Source organism: Ascaphus truei, chromosome 3, assembly GCF_040206685.1.
Source record: "Ascaphus truei isolate aAscTru1 chromosome 3, aAscTru1.hap1, whole genome shotgun sequence".
Taxonomy (NCBI): Eukaryota; Metazoa; Chordata; class Amphibia; order Anura; family Ascaphidae; genus Ascaphus; species Ascaphus truei.
This window is the reverse complement of record NC_134485.1, coordinates 47672024-47686379: the sequence shown is the minus strand read 5'-3', so window position 1 is coordinate 47686379 and position 14356 is coordinate 47672024.

Here is a 14356-nt window from a genome sequence, read left to right as displayed (position 1 = left end):
AGAGAGTGTCTGTATGCGAGAGAGATAGAGTGTCTGTCTCAGAGAGAGAGTGTCTGTCTGAGAGAGAGTGTCTGTCAGAGAGAGTGTCTATCAGAGAGAGAGTGTCTGTCAGAGAGAGTGTCTGTCAGAAGAGAGTGTCTGTCAGAGAGAGTGGCTGTCTGAGAGTGTCTGTCTGAGAGAGAGTGTCTGTCTGAATGAGAGAGAGAGTCTGTCTGAGAGAGAGATAGAGAGAGTCTGTCTGAGAGAGAGAGTCTGTCTGAGAGAGAGAGGGAGAGTGTCTGTCTGAGAGAGAGAGAGTGTCTGTCTGAGAGAGAGAGAGAGAGAGAGTGTCTGTCTGAGGAGAGAGAGTGTCTGTCTGAGAGAGAGAGAGTGTCTGTCTGCGAGAGAGAGAGTGAGAGAGTGTCTGTATGCGAGGAGAGATAGAGTGTCTGTCTGAGAGAGAGAGTGTCTGTCTGAGAGAGGAGTGTCTGTCAGAGAGAGTGTCTATCAGAGAGAGAGTGTCTGTCAGAGAGAGTGTCTGTCAGAGAGAGTGTCTGTCAGAGAGAGTGTCTGTCAGAGAGAGTGCTGTCTGAGAGTGTCTGGCTGAGAGAGAGTGTCTGTCTGAATGAGAGAGAGAGTCTGTCTGAGAGAGAGATAGAGAGAGTCTGTCTGAGAGAGAGAGTCTGTCTGAGAGAGAGAAAGAGTGTCTGTCTGAGAGAGAGAGGGAGAGTGTCTGTCTGAGAGAGAGAGAGTGTCTCTCTGAGAGAGAGAGAGAGAGAGAGTGTCTGTCTGAGAGAGAGGGTGTCTGTCTGAGAGAGAGAGTGTCTGTCTGAGAGAGAGAGAGTGTCTGTCTGAGAGAGAGAGAGAGTGTCTGTCTGAGAGAGAGAGAGAGAGAGTGTCTGGGTGAGAGGAGAGGGTGTCTGTCTGAGAGAGAGAGTGTCTGTCTGAGAGAGAAAGAGAGTGTCTGTCTGCGAGAGAGGAGAGAGAGAGAGAGAGAGAGTCTGTCTGCGAGAGAGAGAGAGTGTCTGTCTGCGAGAGAGAGTCTGTCTGTCTGAGAGAGAGAGTGTCTGTCTGAGAGAGAGAGAGTGTCTGTCTGAGAGAGAGAGAGAGTGTCTGTCTGAGAGAGAGAGAGAGAGAGTGTCTGTCTGAGAGAGAGGTTGTCTGTCTGAGAGAGAGAGTGTCTGTCTGAGAGAGAAAGAGAGTGTCTGTCTGCGAGAGGGAGAGAGAGAGTGTCTGTCTGCGAGAGAGAGAGTGTCTGTCTGCGAGAGAGAGAGTGTCTGTCTGAGAGAGAGAGAGAGAGAGAGAGAGAGAGTGTCTGTATGCGAGAGAGATAGAGTGTCTGTCTGAGAGAGAGAGTGTCTGTCTGAGAGAGAGTGTCTGTCAGAGAGAGTGTCTATCAGAGAGAGAGTGTCTGTCAGAGAGAGTGTCTGTCAGAGAGAGTGGCTGTCTGAGAGTGTCTGTCTGAGAGAGAGTGTCTGTCCTGAATGAGAGAGAGAGTCTGTCTGAGAGAGAGATAGAGAGTCTGTCTGATAGAGAGAGTCTGTCTGAGAGAGAGAAAGAGTGTCTGTCTGAGAGAGATAGGAGAGTGTCTGTCTGAGAGAGAGAGAGTGTCTCTCTGAGAGAGAGAGAGAGAGAGAGTGTCTGTCTGAGAGAGAGGGTGTCTGTCTTAGAGAGAGAGTGTCTGTCTGAGAGAGATGAGAGTGTCTGTCTGCGAGAGAGAGAGAGAGAGAGAGAGAGAGAGAGTCTTGGTCTGCGCGAGAGAGAGAGAGTGTCTGTCTGCGAGAGAGATCTGTCTGTCTGAGAGAGAGAGTGTCTGTCTGAGGAGAGAGGAGTGTCTGTCTGAGAGAGAGAGGGACGGAGAGAGAGAGAGTGTCTGTCTGAGAGAGAGAGTGTCTGGGTGAGAGAGAGGGTGTCTGTCTGAGAGAGAGAGTGTCTGTCTGAGAGAGAAAGAGAGTGTCTGTCTGCGAGAGAGAGAGAGAGAGAGTGTCTGTCTGCGAGGAGAGAGAGTGTCTGTCTGCGAGAGAGAGAGTGTCTGTCTGAGAGAGAGAGAGATAGTGTCTGTCTGAGAGAGAGAGAGAGAGAGTGTCTGTCTGAGAGAGAGGTTGTCTGTCTGAGAGAGAGAGTGTCTGTCTGAGAGAGAAAGGGAGTGTCCTGTCTGTGAGAGGGAGAGAGAGAGTGTCTGTCTGCGAGAGAGAGAGTGTCCTGTCTGCGAGAGAGAGAGTGTCTGTCTGAGAGAGAGAGAGGAGAGAGAGAGTGTCTGTCTGAGAGAGGTGTCTGTCTGAGAGAAGTGTCTGTCTGAGAGAGAGTCTGTCTGAGAGAGAGAGAGTCTGTCTGAGAGAGAGAGAGAGTCTGTCTGAGAGAGAGAGTCTTTCTGAGAGAGAGAGAGTCTGTTTGAGAGAGAGAGAGAGTGAATGTCTGAGAGAGAGAGAGTGTCTGAGAGAGAGAGTGTCTGTCTGAGAGAGAGTGTCTGGTCTGAGACAGTGTCTGTCTGAGAGAGAGAGAGTGTCTGTCTAAGAGAGAGAGTGTCTGTCTGAGAGAGAGTGACATCTGAGAGAGAGAGAGAGTGAGGTCAGAGAGAGAGAGAGAGAGTGAGGTCTGAGAGATTGAGGAGAGAGAGAGTGTCTGTCTGAGAGAGAGAGTGTCTGTCTGAGAGAGAGAGAGAGTGAGGTCTGTGAGAGAGAGAGTGAGGTCTGAGAGAGAGAGAGAGAGGAGAGAGAGAGAGAGAGAGAGAGTGAGGTCTGAGAGATTGAGAGAGAGAGAGAGAGAGAGTGAGAGTGAGGGTCTGAGAGAGATAGAGAGAGTGTGTCTGAGAGAGAGAGTCTTTCTGAGAGAGAGTGTCTGTCAGAGAGAGAGTGTCTATCAGAGAGAGTGTCTGTCTGAGAGTGAGAGGGTGTCTGTCTGCGAGAGAGAGTGTCTGTCTGAGGAAGAGAGAGAGAGAGAGAGTCTGTCTGAGAGAGAGAGATAGTCTGTCTGAGAGAGAGAGAAATGTCTGTCTGAGAGAGGGAGAGAGTCTGTCTGAGAGAGGGAGAGAGTCTGTCTGAGAGAGAGAGAGTCTGTGTGAAACAGAGAGAGTCTGTCTGAGAGAGAGTCTGTCTGAGAGAGAGTCTTTCTGCGAGGAGAGAGAGTGTCTTTCTGTCGAGAGATAGAGTGTCAGTCATAGAGAGAGAGAGTGTCAGTCATAGAGAGAGAGAGTGTCTGTCTGAGAGAGAGAGAGTGTCTGTCTGAGAGAGAGAGAGTGTCTGTCTGAGAGAGAGTGTCTGTCTAGGGAGAGAGAGTGTCTGTCTGAGAGAGAGTGTCTGTCTGAGAGTGTCTGTCTGAGAGAGAGAGAGTGTCTGTCTGAGAGAGAGAGTGTCTGTCTGCGAGAGAGAGTGTTCAGTCATAGAGAGAGAGAGTGTCTGTCAGAGAGATTGTCTGTCTGAGAGAGAGAGTGTCTGTCTGAGAGAGTGTGTCTGTCTGAGAGAGAGAGTGTCTTGTCTGAGAGAGAGAGAGTGTCTGTCTGAGAGAGAGAGTGTCTGTCTGAGAGAGAGAGTGTCTGTCTGAGAGAGAGAGATTGTCTGTCTGAGAGAGAGAGATTGTCTGTCAGAGAGTGTGTATGTCTGAGAGATAGAGTGTCTGTCTGAGAGAGTGAGAGTGTCTGTCTGAGAGAGAGAGTGTCTGTCTGATAGAGAGAGAGTGTCTGAGAGAGAGAGTCTTGTCTGAGAGAGAGAGCGTCTGTCTGAGAGAGAGAGAGAGAGAGTCTGTCTGAGAGAGAGAGTCTGTCTGAGAGAGAGAGAGTGTCTGTCTGCGTGAGAGAGAGTGTCTGTCTGAGAGAGAAAGAGTGTCTGTCTGAGAGAGAGAGGAGAGAGAGAGAGAGAGAGAGAGAGAGAGAGTCTGTCTGAGAGAGAGAGAGCCTGTCCTGAGAGAGAGAGTCTGTCTGAGGAGAGAGAGAGAGAGAGAGAGAGAGAGAGAGACAGAGAGAGAGAGAGAGAGAGAGTCTGTCTGAGAGAGAGAGTCTGTCTGAGAGAGAGAGAGAGAGTCTGTCTGAGAGAGAGAGTGTCTGTCTGAGAGAGTGTCTGTCTGAGAGAGAGTGTCTGTCTGAAAGAGAGAGTGTCTGTCTGAGAGAGAGAGTGTCTGTCTGAGAGAGAGAGAGAGAGTGAGGTCTGAGAGAGAGAGTGAGGTCCGAGAGATTAAGAGAGAGAGAGAGTGAGGTCTGAGAGAGAGAGAGAGTTTGTCTGTCAGAGAGAGAGAGAGTGTCTGTCAGAGAGAGAGAGAGTATCTGTCAGAGAGAGAGAGTGTGTCTGTCAGAGAGAGAGAGTGTCTGTCAGAGAGAGTGTCTTTCTGAGAGAGAGTGTCTGTCTGTCTGAGAGAGAGTGTCTGTCTGAATGAGAGAGAGAGAGTCTGTCTGAGAGAGAGAGAGTCTGTCTGAGAGAGAGAGAGAGTCTGTCTGAGAGAGAGAGAGAGAGAGAGAGAGTCTGTCTGCGAGAGAGAGAGTGTCCTGTATGCGAGAGAGAGAGTGTCTGTATGCGAGAGAGATAGAGTGTCTGTCTGAGAGAGAGAGTGTCTGTCTGAGAGAGAGTGTCTGTCAGAGAGAGTGTCTGTCAGAGAGAGAGAGAGTGTCTGTCTGAGAGAGAGAGTGTCTGTCTGAGAGAGAGAGTGTCTGTCTGAGAGAGAGAGATTGTCTGTCTGAGAGAGAGAGATTGTCTGTCAGAGAGTGTGTATGTCTGAGAGATAGAGTGTCTGTCTGAGAGAGTGAGAGTGTCTGTCTGAGAGAGAGAGTGTCTGTCTGATAGAGAGAGAGTGTCTGAGAGAGAGAGTCTGTCTGAGAGAGAGAGGGTCTGTCTGAGAGAGAGAGAGAGTCTGTCTGAGAGAGAGAGTCTGTCTGAGAGAGAGAGAGTGTCTGTCTGCGTGAGAGAGAGTGTCTGTCTGAGAGAGAAAGAGTGTCTGTCTGAGAGAGAGAGAGAGAGAGAGAGAGAGAGAGAGAGAGAGTCTGTCTGAGAGAGAGAGAGCCTGTCTGAGAGAGAGAGTCTGTCTGAGAGAGAGAGAGAGAGAGAGAGAGAGAGAGAGAGAGAGACAGAGAGAGAGAGAGAGAGAGAGTCTGTCTGAGAGAGAGAGTCTGTCTGAGAGAGAGAGAGAGAGTCTGTCTGAGAGAGAGAGTGTCTGTCTGAGAGAGTGTCTGTCTGAGAGAGAGTGTCTGTCTGAAAGAGAGAGTGTCTGTCTGAGAGAGAGAGTGTCTGTCTGAGAGAGAGAGAGAGAGTGAGGTCTGAGAGAGAGAGTGAGGTCCGAGAGATTAAGAGAGAGAGAGAGTGAGGTCTGAGAGAGAGAGAGAGTTTGTCTGTCAGAGAGAGAGAGAGTGTCTGTCAGAGAGAGAGAGAGTATCTGTCAGAGAGAGAGAGTGTGTCTGTCAGAGAGAGAGAGTGTCTGTCAGAGAGAGTGTCTTTCTGAGAGAGAGTGTCTGTCTGTCTGAGAGAGAGTGTCTGTCTGAATGAGAGAGAGAGAGTCTGTCTGAGAGAGAGAGAGTCTGTCTGAGAGAGAGAGAGAGTCTGTCTGAGAGAGAGAGAGTCTGTCTGCGAGAGAGAGAGTGTCTGTATGCGAGAGAGAGAGTGTCTGTATGCGAGAGAGATAGAGTGTCTGTCTGAGAGAGAGAGTGTCTGTCTGAGAGAGAGTGTCTGTCAGAGAGAGTTGTCAGAGAGAGTGTCTATCAGAGAGAGAGTGTCTGTCAGAGAGAGTGTCTGTCAGAGAGAGTGTCTGTCAGAGAGAGTGGCTGTCTGAGAGTGTCTGTCTGAGAGAGAGTGTCTGTCTGAATGAGAGAGAGAGTCTGTCTGAGAGAGAGATAGAGAGAGTCTGTCTGAGAGAGAGAGTCTGTCTGAGAGAGAGAGGGAGAGTGTCTGTCTGAGAGAGAGAGAGTGTCTGTCTGCGAGAGAGAGAGAGAGAGAAAGAGTCTGTATGCGAGAGAGATAGAGTGTCTGTCTGAGAGAGAGAGTGTCTGTCTGAGAGAGAGTGTCTGTCAGAGAGAGTGTCTATCAGAGAGAGAGTGTCTGTCAGAGAGAGTGTCTGTCAGAGAGAGTGTCTGTCAGAGAGAGGTGGCTGTCGGAGAGTGTCTGTCTGAGAGAGAGTGTCAGTCTGAATGAGAGAGAGAGTCTGTCTGAGAGAGAGATAGAGAGAGTCTGTCTGAGAGAGAGAGTCTGTCTGAGAGAGAGAAAGAGTGTCTGTCTGAGAGAGAGAGGGAGAGTGTCTGTCTGAGAGAGAGAGAGTGTCCTCTCTGAGAGAGAGAGAGAGAGAGTGTCTGTCTGAGAGAGAGGGTGTCTGTCTTAGAGAGAGAGTGTCTGTCTGAGAGAGAGAGAGTGTCTGTCTGCGAGAGAGAGAGAGAGAGAGAGAGAGAGAGAGTCTGTCTGACAGAGAGAGAGAGTGTCTGTCTGCGAGAGAGAGTCTGTCTGTCTGAGAGAGAGAGTGTCTGTCTGAGAGAGAGAGAGTGTCTGTCTGAGAGAGAGAGAGAGTGTCTGTCTGAGAGAGAGAGAGAGAGAGAGAGAGAGTGTCTGGGTGAGAGAGAGGGTGTCTGTCTGAGAGAGAGAGTGTCTGTCTGAGAGAGAAAGAGAGTGTCTGTCTGCGAGAGAGAGAGAGAGAGAGAGAGAGTGTCTGTCTGCGAGAGAGAGAGTGTCTGTCTGCGAGAGAGAGAGTGTCTGTCTGAGAGAGAGAGAGATAGTGTCTGTCTGAGAGAGAGAGAGAGAGAGTGTCTGTCTGAGAGAGAGGTTGTCTGTCTGAGAGAGAGAGTGTCTGTCTGAGAGAGAAAGAGAGTGTCTGTCTTCGAGAGGGAGAGAGAGAGTGTCTGTCTGCGAGAGAGAGAGTGTCCTGTCTGCGAGAGAGAGAGTGTCTGTCTGAGAGAGAGAGAGAGAGAGAGAGAGAGAGAGAGAGTGTCTGTATGCGAGAGAGATAGAGTGTCTGTCTGAGAGAGAGAGTGTCTGTCTGAGAGAGAGTGTCTGTCAGAGAGAGTGTCTATCAGAGAGAGTGTCTGTCAGAGAGAGTGGCTGTCTGAGAGTGTCTGTCTGAGAGAGAGTGTCTGTCTGAATGAGAGAGAGAGTCTGTCTGAGAGAGAGATAGAGAGAGTCTGTCTGAGAGAGAGAGTCTGTCTGAGAGAGAGAAAGAGTGTCTGTCTGAGAGAGATAGGGAGAGTGTCTGTCTGAGAGAAAGAGAGTGTCTCTCTGAGAGAGAGAGAGAGTGTCTGTCTGAGAGAGAGGGTGTCTGTCTTAGAGAGAGAGTGTCTGTCTGAGAGAGAGAGAGTGTCTGTCTGCGAGAGAGAGAGAGAGAGAGAGAGAGAGAGAGAGAGTCTGTCTGCGAGAGAGAGAGAGTGTCCTGTCTGCGAGAGAGAGTCTGTCTGTCTGAGAGAGAGAGTGTCCTGTCTGAGAGAGAGAGTGTCTGTCTGAGAGAGAGAGAGTGTCTGTCTGAGAGAGAGAGAGAGAGTGTCTGTCTGAGAGAGAGAGAGAGTGTCTGGGTGAGAGAGAGGGTGTCTGTCTGAGAGAGAGAGTGGTCTGTCCTGAGAGAGAAGAGAGTGTCTGTCTGCGAGAGAGAGAGAGAGAGTGTCTGTCTGCGAGAGAGAGAGTGTCTGTCTGCGAGAGAGAGAGTGTCTGTCTGAGAGAGAGAGAGATAGTGTCTGTCTGCGAGAGGGAGAGAGAGAGTGTCTGTCTGTGAGAGAGAGAGTGTCTGTCTGCGAGAGAGAGAGTGTCTGTCTGAGAGAGAGAGAGAGAGAGAGAGAGTGTCTGTCTGAGAGAGGTGTCTGTCTGAGAGAAGTGTCTGTCTGAGAGAGAGTCTGTCTGAGAGAGAGAGAGTCTGTCTGAGAGAGAGAGAGTCTGTCTGAGAGAGAGAGTTCTTTCTGAGAGAGAGAGAGTCTGTCTGAGAGAGAGAGAGTGAATGTCCTGAGAGAGAGAGAGTGTCTGAGAGAGAGAGTGTCTGTCTGAGAGAGAGTGTCTGTCTGAGACAGTGTCTGTCTGAGAGAGAGAGAGTGTCTGTCTAAGAGAGAGAGTGTCTGTCTGAGAGAGAGTGACATCTGAGAGAGAGAGAGAGTGAGGTCAGAGAGAGAGAGAGAGAGTGAGGTCTGAGAGATTGAGAGAGAGAGAGTGTCTGTCTGAGAGAGAGAGTGTCTGTCTGAGAGAGAGAGAGTGAGGTCTGAGAGAGAGAGAGTGAGGTCTGAGAGAGAGAGAGAGAGAGAGAGAGAGAGAGAGAGAGAGAGAGGTCTGAGAGATTGAGAGAGAGAGAGAGAGAGTGAGGTCTGAGAGAGATAGCGAGAGTGTGTCTGAGAGAGAGAGTCTTTCTGAGAGAGAGTGTCTGTCAGAGAGAGAGTGTCTGTCAGAGAGAGAGTGTCTATCAGAGAGATTGTCTGTCTGAGAGTGAGAGGGTGTCTGTCTGCGAGAGAGAGTGTCTGTCTGAGAGAGAGAGAGAGAGTCTGTGTGAAACAGAGAGAGAGTCTGTCTGAGAGAGAGTCTGTCTGAGAGAGAGTCTTTCTGCGAGAGAGGAGAGTGTCTTTCTGCGAGAGATAGAGTATCAGTCATAGAGAGAGAGAGTGTCAGTCATAGAGAGAGAGAGTGTCTGTCTGAGAGAGAGAGAGTGTCTGTCTGAGAGAGAGAGAGTGTCTGTCTGAGAGAGAGTGTCTGTCTGAGAGAGAGAGAGTGTCTGTCTGAGAGAGAGTGTCTGTCTGAGAGAGAGTGTCTGTCTGAGAGAGAGAGAGTGTCTGTCTGAGAGAGAGAATGTCTGTCTGAGAGAGGGAGAGAGTCTGTCTGAGAGAGGGAGAGAGTCTGTCTGAGAGAGAGAGAGAGAGAGAGAGAGTCTGTGTGAAACAGAGAGAGAGTCTGTCTGAGAGAGAGTCTGTCTGAGAGAGAGTCTTTCTGCGAGAGAGAGAGTGTCTTTCTGCGAGAGATAGAGTGTCAGTCATAGAGAGAGAGAGTGTCAGTCATAGAGAGAGAGAGTGTCTGTCTGAGAGAGAGAGAGTGTCTGTCTGAGAGAGAGAGAGTGTCTGTCTGAGAGAGAGTGTCTGTCTAAGAGAGAGAGAGTGTCTGTCTGAGAGAGAGTGTCTGTCTGAGAGTGTCTGTCTGAGAGAGAGAGAGTGTCTGTCTGAGAGAGAGAGTGTCTGTCTGCGAGAGAGAGTGTCAGTCATAGAGAGAGAGAGTGTCTGTCAGAGAGATTGTCTGTCTGAGAGAGAGAGTGTCTGTCTGAGAGAGAGTGTGTCTGTCTGAGAGAGAGAGTGTCTGTCTGAGAGAGAGAGAGTGTCTGTCTGAGAGAGAGAGTGTCTGTCTGAGAGAGAGAGATTGTCTGTCTGAGAGAGAGAGATTGTCTGTCAGAGAGTGTGTATGTCTGAGAGAGAGAGTGTCTGTCTGAGAGAGTGAGAGTGTCTGTCTGAGAGAGAGAGTGTCTGTCTGAGAGAGAGAGAGAGTGTCTGAGAGAGAGAGTCTGTCTGAGAGAGAGAGGGTCTGTCTGAGAGAGAGAGAGAGTCTGTCTGAGAGAGAGAGTCTGTCTGAGAGAGAGAGAGTGTCTGTCTGCGTGAGAGAGAGTGTCTGTCTGAGAGATAGAGAGTGTCTGTCTGAGAGAGAGTGTCTGTCTGAGAGAGAGAAAGTGTCTGTCTGAGAGAGAAAGAGTGTCTGTCTGAGAGAGATAGAGTGTATGTCTTAGAGAGAGAGAGAGAGAGAGTGTCTGTCTGAGAGAGAGAGAGTCTGAGACAGAGAGGGTCTGTCTGAGAGAGAGAGAGTCTGGCTGAGGGAGAGAGAGTTTCTGTCTGAGAGAGAGAGTGTCTGTCTGAGAGAGAGAGAGAGAGAGAGAGAGAGAGAGAGAGAGAGAGAGAGAGAGAGAGAGAGAGAGAGAGAGAGAGAGAGAGAGAGAGTGAGGTCAGAGAGAGAGAGAGTGAGGTTTGAGATAGAGAGAGGTCTGAGTGAGGTCTGAGAGAGAGAGAGGTCAGAGAGAAAGAGGTCAGAGAGAGAGAGAGGTCAGAGAGAGAGAGGTCAGAGAGAGAGAGAGAGAGAGAGAGAGAGGTCAGAGAGAGAGAGAGGTCAGAGAGAGAGAGAATGAGGTCAGAGAGAGAGAGAGAGAGAGTGTGAGGTCAGAGAGAGAGAGAGGTCAGAGAGAGAGTTAGGTCTGAGAGAGAGAGTGAGGTCTGAGAGAGAGAGAGATTTTGTCTGTATGAGAGAGAGAGTGTCTGTCAGAAAGAGAGAGAGTGTCTGTCTGAGAGAGAGAGTGTGTCTGTCTGAGAGAGAGTGTCTGTCTGAGAGAGAGAGTGTCTGTCTACGAGAGAGAGTGTCTGTCTGAGAGAGAGAGAGTATCTGTCTGAGAGAGAGAGTGTCTATCTGAGAGAGAGAGTTGTCTGTCTGAGAGAGAGTGTCTGTCAGAGAGAGAGAGAGAGAGAGTGTCTGTCTGAGAGAGTGTCTGTCTGAGAGAGAGAGAGTGTCTGTCTGAGAGAGAGAGAGAGAGAGAGAGAGAGAGTCTGTCTGAGAGAGAAAGAGGGTCTATCTGAGAGAGAGAGAGAGAGAGAGAGAGGGTCTGTCTGAGAGAGAGAGTCTGTCTGAGAGAGAGAGAGAGAGAGAGAGAGTGTCTGTCTGCATGAGAGAGAGAGAGAGAGAGAGAGAGAGAGAGTGTCTGGGTGCAAGAGAGAGAGAGAGAGAGAGAGAGAGAGTGTGTCTGTCTGAGAGAGAGAGAGAGAGAGTGTCTGTCAGAGAGAGAGTGTCTGTCAGAAAGAGAGAGAGTGTCTGTCTGAGAGAGAGAGAGTGTCTGTCTGAGAGAGAGAGTGTCTGTCTGAGAGAGAGTGTCTGTCTGAGAGAGAGAGTGTCTGTCTGAGAGAGAGAGTGTCTGTCTGAGAGAGATAGTATCTGTCTGAAAGAGAGAGAGAGTGTCTGTCTGAAAGAGAGAGAGTGTCTGTCTGAGAGAGAGTCTGAGAGAGAGAGCGTCTGAGAGAGAGAGATTCTGTCTGAGAGAGAGAGAGTCTGTCTGAGAGAGAGAGAGTCTGTCTGAGAGAGAGAGTCTGGCTGAGAGAGATTGTCTGTCTGAGAGAAAGAGAGAGTGTCTGTCTGAGAGAGAGAGAGTGTCGGTCTGAGAGAGAGAGAGTGTTGGTCTGAGAGAGAGAGAGTGTCTGTCAGAGAGAGAGAGTGTCTGTCTGAAAGAGAGAGAGTGTCTGTCTCAGAGAGAGAGAGAGAGTCTGAGAGAGTCTGTCTGAGAAAGAGAGAGAGTCAGTCTGAGAAAGAGTCAGTCTGAGAAAGAGTCTGGCTGAGAGAGAGAGAGTGTCTGTCAGAAAGAGAGAGTGTCTGTCTGAGAGAGAGTGAGGTCTAAGAGAGAGACAGAGAGAGTGAGGTCTGAGATATTGAGAGAGAGTGAGGTCTGAGAGAGACAGGGAGTGAAGTCAGAGAGAGAGAGTGAGGTCTGACAGAGAGAGAGGTCTGAGAGAGGTCAGAGAGAGAGAGAGAGAGAGAGGTCAGAGAGAGAGAAGTCAGAGAGAGAGAGAGAGGTCAGAGAGAGAGAGGTCAGAGAGAGAGAGAGAGGTCAGAGAGAGAGAGGGGTCAGAGAGAGGAAGAGGTCAGAGAGAGAGAGAGGTCAGAGAGAGAGAGAGGTCAGAGAGAGAGAGAGGTCAGAGAGAGAGGTCAGAGAGAGAGAGAGGTCAGAGAAAGAGAGAGGTCAGAGAGACAGAGAGTGAGGTCAGAGAGAGAGAGAGTGTGAGGTCAGAGAACGAGAGAGAGAGAGAGAGAGAGAGAGAGAGAGAGAGAGTGAGGTCTGAGGGAGAGAGAGAGTGAGGTCTGAGAGAGAGAGAGTGTCTGTCTTAGAGAGAGAGAGTGTGTCTGTCTGAGAGAGGGAGAGAGAGAGAGAGAGAGAGAGAGAGAGAGAGAGAGAGAGAGAGTCTGTCTGAGAGAGAGTCTAAGAGAGAGAGAGAGTATGAGAGAGAGAGAGAGAGTCTGTCTGAGAAAGAGTCTGGGTGAGAGAGAGAGTGTGTCTGTCTGAGAAAGAGAGAGTGTCTTTCTGAGAGAGAGAGGGTGTCTGTCTGAGAGAGAGAGAGAGTGTCTGTCAGAGAGAGAGAGAGAGTTTGTCTGAGAGAGAGAGAGAGAGAGAGAGAGAGAGTCTGTCTGAGAGAGAGTGAGGTCTAAGAGAGAGAGAGAGAGAGTGAGGTCTGAGAGAGAGTGAGGTCTGAGAGAGAGAGAGAGAGAGAGAGAGAGTGAGGTCTGAGAGAGAGTGTGAGGTCTGAGAGAGAGAGAGAGTGTGGTCTGAGAGAGAGAGAGTGAGGTCTGAGAGAGTGTTAGGTCTGAGAGGGTGTTAGATCTGAGAGAGAGTGATGTCTTAGAGAGAGTGAGGTCTGAGAGAGAGTGAGGTCTGAGAGAGAGTGAGGTCTGAGAGAGAGTGAGGTCTGAGAGAGAGTGAGGTCTGAGAGAGAGAGTGAGGTCTGAGAGAGACAGTGAGGTCTGAGAGAGAGTGAGGTCTGAGAGAAAGAGAGAGAGAGAGAGAGAGTGAGGTCTGAGAGAGAGAGAGTGAGGTCTGAGAGAGAGAGAGTGAGGTCTGAGAGAGAGAGAGTTAGGTCTGAGAGAGAAAAAAAATCAGATGTTTATTTGGTTATAGACCATTTTTTTTCTTTCAATTTGTCTGAGAGAGAGAGAGAGAGAGAGAGAGAGAGAGAGAGAGAGAGAGAGAGAGAGAGAGAGAGAGAGAGAAAGGTCTGAGAGAGAGAGGGGGTGAGGTCTGAGTGAGAGAGTGAGGTCTGAGAGAGAGAGTGAGGTCTGTGAGGTCTGAGAGAGAGCGAGGTCTGAGAGAGAGAGAGAGAGAGGGTGAGGTCTGAGAGAGAGAGAGAGAGTGAGGTCTGAGAGAGAGAGTGAGGTCTGAGAGAGAGTGAGGTCTGTGAGGTCTGAGAGAGAGAGAGGTCTGAGAGAGAGAGAGGTCTGAGAGAGAGAGGGTGAGGTCTGAGAGAGAGAGAGGGTGAGGTCTGAGAGAGAGAGGGTGAGGTCTGAGAGAGAGAGAGGGTGAGGTCTGAGAGAGAGAGAGTGAGGTCTGAGAGAGAGAGAGAGAGATCTGAGAGAGAGAGTGAGGTCAGAGAGAGAGAGAGAGTGAGGTCAGAGAGAGAGAGAGAGAGAGTGAGGTCTGAGAGAGAGTGAGGTCTGTGAGGTCTGAGAGAGAGAGTGAGTTCTGAGAGAGAGAGTGAGTTCTGAGAGAGAGAGTGAGTTCTGAGAGAGAGAGTGAGTTCTGAGAGAGAGAGTGAGGTCTGAGAGAGAGAGAGTGAGGTCTGAGAGAGAGAGTGAGGTCTGAGAGAGTGAGGTCTGAGAGAGAGGTCTGAGAGAGAGAGTGTGGTCTAAGAGAGAGAGAGAGTGAGAGAGTGTGAGAGAGAGTGAGAGTGTGTGAGAGTGTCTGAGAGAGACACCAACTGCGCACTGCAACTGTTAGGTATGTATATACACCTTTGTTTTTACTTTGGGCACCGCGGTTGCATTGGGGAGCCTTGAAAAAATCCTGATTGCCTTGGGGAGCCTTGAACCGAAAAAGTTTGGGAACCACTGCTCTAGCCTACTGTATATGTGAGAGTTAATTTTACATTTAGAAACATATTTGTTTGATTCTTAGTTTTTCTGGTGTTTTATGCTGGTTTATATGTCATCTTTGTGTCTTTTGACTGAATTGCAAATGAAGTAATTCATGATTAGTAAATTGATATGTATATAGTAGAATTCGCATCACTGGTGAAAATTATTTTTTAAATAGATCATATTTTCTCATAGAGTGCAGCCTATTACCCATGTCTTTTTTCTGTATGGTGATGTTTTAAAGTTTGTAAGGGACATATTTCCTGTGGACACTGGCACCTCCCCCCTTCTGCAGCATTCTAAACTATTTTCACTGCAGCTAAGTGAGTTTTGAGAATATATATATACATATATATTTCAGCTGAGCGGATTTCATTTGGGTTTTTGTTAAGTTTTATTTTAGCCTTTTAAATTTCCAACATGCTTTTTCTTGACAATGTCACCTAAATGAAGCTGTTCAAAAATTCAGACTTTTAAATACATATTTCAAGATCATGCTGGCATAGACACATTTCCAATGAATACTGAAAAGCAATATAGGTTTTATTGCAAATACATCTTCCTAAAAATATGTATGAATTTCACTTGGACTTGTGAATCAATTTGTAAGGATATCAATTGTTTCTAACCATGTCTCTCTGTGCTTTATGGATATAACAAAATTCATATGAAAATTGAAGGCATAGACCCTAATCATGGTTAGAATTAGAATGATCTACCTCATTTCATAATCGTTGAATTTGTTCAGTTCAATATTCATTAATTATTTCAATTGTAATTACAATAAGTTATAATAAATTAATGATGAAAAAGCACCATTAGATTGTATGAAATTGTCTTACAGTACATTATTTCAAAGTAAAATGATCACACTG